Here is a 4,746-nt window from a genome sequence, read left to right as displayed (position 1 = left end):
CTATGTTTTTCCCCATTTAACTCCATGGTTTTGAATTACCGGAAACTTGTCCCTGCGAGTTTCTGGTGATGTGAGATGTGCTTCACTGTGTTTTTACCCTTAGGATCCACTACCTCTAGATAACAGAGTCGAAGCTGGGGGATACTATCATGGTGGAGAGTGTACTTTCATATTTCTTATTGTAAAAACTAGGAGTCATTGCACCACACAAGACTTCAATTTTTAAGTTTACTAAGGATATAACACTACATATTACACTCCACAAGGGAGTACAAATAATTTATTCACAAGATTAAATCTTAATATGCTCTAATGCACATATCCGCAATGTTTCTTTCTATTCCCAGGACTATCCGCGACTTCAAACAAAACCGCATTGTTTCCAGTCTGTATCTACCTCCAAGATTCTAGAGGTCTGCCTTATGATCCCTGGCAACATAAGTCTAATTCAGGTAGAAAATTAGCAAAAATTATGATATAAAAGTTCACATTTTCATCAAGGGATGGGGCTAGTGTATTGGAACCATATCTCCAAGATGCTGATAATCTGATACCAAATTCACTTTGTAAAAAGTACATTTTGTAAACAGTAGTTTGCCTTTCCATCAAGAGATGGTGCTAATGCTTATGGTCGGATTCCAAATTCGATAAATATAATAGTTCACCTTTTCGTCAACAGATATCGCTCATGCTTATGCTCTGATACCAAATTCGATAAACCTAACAGTTCACCTTTTCATCAAGAGATGTCGCTCATGCTTATGTACTGATATCAAATTCGATAAACATAATAGTTCACATTTTCGTCAATAGATAGTGCTGGTGGAGGTATACTTCTTAGGTGCTTATGATCTCCTGATACCAATTTTTCATAAACATAATATTTCACGTATTTGTCAAGAGATGGCGCTAGTGTGCTGGGAGAATACCTCTTAGGTGCTTATGATCTCCTAATACGAAATCGAGGTTCAAATACTAGGAATGTTGTGCTTTTTTGCTCATTTTCAAAGTAAATTTGGCAGCAGGAGATCATAAGTAGCTGGGAGGTATTCTCCTAGTACATCAGCACCTTCTCTTGACCATGCAGTAAACTATTATGTTTATGAAACTTTAGTCTCAGGAGCTCATAAGCACCGAAGAGGTATGGCTCCAGCATACCAGTGCTATCTATTGACAAAAAGGTGAATTAATATTTATCGAATTTGGTATCAGATCATAAGCATCAGCGATATCTCTTGACAAAAATATGAACTACTATGTTTATAAAATTTTGTATCAGATCATAAGCATTAGCATCATCTATTGACAGAAAGATGAACTACTATGATTATCAAATTTGAAATCAGATCATAAACATCAGCGACACCTCTTGGCAAAAAGGTGAACAACTATGTTCGTCGAATTTGGTATCAGATCATAAGCATCAGAGACATCACTTGGCGAAAAAGCGACTACTATGTTTATCGAATTAATATTAGATCATAAGCATTAGCACCATCTATTGACGAAAAGGTTAATTATTTTTACAAAATTTACTTTTTGCTAATTTTTGAAGTGAATTTGATATCAGATCATAAGCATGGTAGAGATATGGTCCCAATACACTAGCACCATCTCTTGACGAAAAGGTGAACTATTATATCATACTTTCCTAATTTTCTACCTGAATTACTTGTTGCCAGGGATCATAAGTATCAGAGATATACATTCTTCCAGAACACTAGCACCATCTCTGGACAAGAATGTGAACTGTTTAAAAATGTGATACTCCACTAATCGTCAACATGGATAAGATTTTTCTACATAATAGTGCAACTTTTCGTCAAGAGTTAGCACTAGCATGCTGGGAGAATACCTCTCATATACTTATGATCTCCTAATACTAAATTGGGGTTCAAAAATGAGGAATGCCTTTGCCTTTGGCTCATTTTCAAAGTAAATTTGGTATTAGGGGATAAGAACCTGGGAGGTATTCTTCTAGTACATTAGCACCATCCCTTGATGAAAAAGCAAACTATTATATCATACTTTTTGTTTTTCTACCTGAATTCGACTTCTGTTATCAAGGATCGTAAGTACCTGAGAGGTGACCTCTCTGTCCCCTCGGCACGTTTTCTTTTGCATCTCTGGTTGACTTTACGTGGATCCTTTCGTTCTGGCGATTGTAGGTTTCCCATGAACAGGATATTTTCATGTCCATTTTGTGTGTGTGTCACTGATGAAGGTGTACGGCTCTTGCTCACCAAGCCGGTGAGAGTTTGTGTCCGATTGACTTGCGGTAAGTTCTCCGGTGTCTGTCGTCCTTGACGAGTTGAAACATTGACCTGGACAAGACGTCCATCTCTCACGCGAGAATCTTCTGCTTCTGGAAGAGGATCTGCCAAATTCGATCTCAATTGGCTTTGATGACTGTTGGCATCCGGACAGTCCTCGGACGTCCGGGTCTTTGTGTCCACAGCTCCCTGGAGTTCCTCGTACTGTTTAATGGTTTGATACACAAACATTACATACAAGATTTTCACGAGCAGTGTACTGATGGGTCTAGCGCAGTGTTCACCCCACTTGCAACAAATACCAAAACTAAATGCTAATAACCAAACCTGGTCCTCCTGACCTACAATCTGCTTACGTCTAATCATGCATATGTGGTTAGGTTAGGAGGGTCAGGTTTAGAGCTCTCAGCATTTAGTTTTGGAGTTTGATGCAAGTTTAAAGACAAAGTTATTTGAGATTTTGAAATCTGTATGTAGTAGAACTGACATATATCATGGGGGAGAAGTCAGCTGAGAGAAAATTCTGCTACATTTCAAAATCCTGATATACCACACAGACTACAATGAGTGTATTTGTACTTATGGAACTGACAGGATTGGATCATGTTGCTAACAACGCTAGTGGTAGTTGTGGTATCAAACCCTTAATGCACTGAACATAGAATCATTCTTACTTTTGTATACACAGTCTTCTCTCATGCACGATGCTAAATATTCACTTGGTTTTGCACATTGAATTACTGCAATGGGATGAACTGTTGCAAATCATCAAGCTCTTCAGGCACCTCTGGAATAATTTTCAGTTATTTTGTTTTAAAAAAAACATAACACTGGAATTCTTTAGGTTTACTTTACCAGCAGAGACATCAAAACATCTCTAATTTTGAAGTTCCATTCTAATATTCTAAATTCTGGGAAAATAGATATGTTTGACCATGTACAAATTCTTAGTGTTTTATAGATTGTAATAGTTCCATGACATCATAAGCATATTTTCTATTATGAATATCTAGAAAGCGGTTCTCAAAGTGAGGGGGAATGGTATTCCTCTGAGCTAGGAAATCTTTTGCAAGCATCGCACCAGCTAACCCCTAGGCTCGACCGATCTCCCCAAGCTAACATTTTTCACTTCCAAGAGCTGGTTGAAAGTGATTCGAGCATGTGTTCTGCAATATTGTCTGTGATAAAAGAAACTAACTACCATTGGGTGCATTTTGATGCAGCATTAAGAAGCAATACCATGTTTATTACAGAATGAATACTCCTTGCCTCTGTCAGTAGCTATGTTTTAAGATGGTTCTCCAACTAAGTTCAATTTAAACTGGCTTCTCAACTAAATTTTACCAAAATTGAGTACCACCGGAAATTGGATAGATTTGACTGAAGCTACAGTCCACAGGGGTGGAAAGAACTTCATAAGCAGAAAAAATTGTTCCTTGTAATAAGTAGGGCTTAGAAGTGAATGAAAATAGTCTATTTTTCTGAACCTTGCAATGCCAAACCTGATATGAGTCCACTCACCCTTATTATAGTGATTAGCCAAAAGTGGCGTTAAGTAACAAAAAATAAAATAAAATCGCAGAATGGACCCTTCTCAATATCTTCTTGTGAACTCGTGGCATACGGTCTGTCAGTTGAAAGCTTCCTCCACAGTAAACATTATTTCATAGGTGAACAGAATTTTCTGGGCCATTTTCCTTGAACACTACAGCAGGATGATTTCCCTCCATTGCTTTAGCTCAGCTGTGAGAAGAGACCTGTATTATCATTTGTAAGCTTTCAGTTCTAAGTCACTTTCAGCTATATAGAATCTATCTGTCCACCAAAGGTCTTCGGGGATGTGTGGCTTGAGTGTCAACAACCTCAGTTGCGAAGTAAAAGTTGTAGGGGTAACATCGCTCTCCTGTTACAACATTGCCAAGCGTACGTCTCTCTTTGTCAATTTTTTTTATTAGCTTGTTTGTACAGTGTTTGGGTGTTTTGTGTATTATTTTCCGTGCTTTGTGTACTATTGTACAACTTTTGTTCAGTAACGGCACCTGCCTCTCCCTCTCCATTTTACAGTATGTTTGGCAACATGCTGTGTATTCGATGCTCATTTGTCTCATCCCACCAGGAACTCTTGGTGCCTTGCAACTCAAAAATGTCAGTCAAAGAGAATTCAACTGATCTTCGATTCGTTAAGCTTCTGGGTGGTCTTTAAAATTTCACCCACAGGCTTCCCTTCCTAAACACAAACATGCAATCACTTCTGTAGCTCAGATGTTCCTTCTCACCGAGGAAGTTACTGACCTTGAACAGTAGGTGAGAAACCACCTTCCAAAATGGTGATAGTATTTATGGTAAGACTGGGTAAAGAAACGAATTGTGGCACTACTACCCCTTCACTAAAATACTTATTTATTGAAGGCAGGGAGCAGGTTTTACTTGCCTTCTCCCATGAAGACAACACACAAATAAACTTTACTGACAA

The sequence above is a fragment of the Lepisma saccharinum genome, chromosome 1 (assembly GCF_977018435.1).
Source record: "Lepisma saccharinum chromosome 1, izLepSacc3.1, whole genome shotgun sequence".
NCBI classification, from domain to species: domain Eukaryota; kingdom Metazoa; phylum Arthropoda; class Insecta; order Zygentoma; family Lepismatidae; genus Lepisma; species Lepisma saccharinum.
This window is presented reverse-complemented; position numbering follows the sequence as displayed.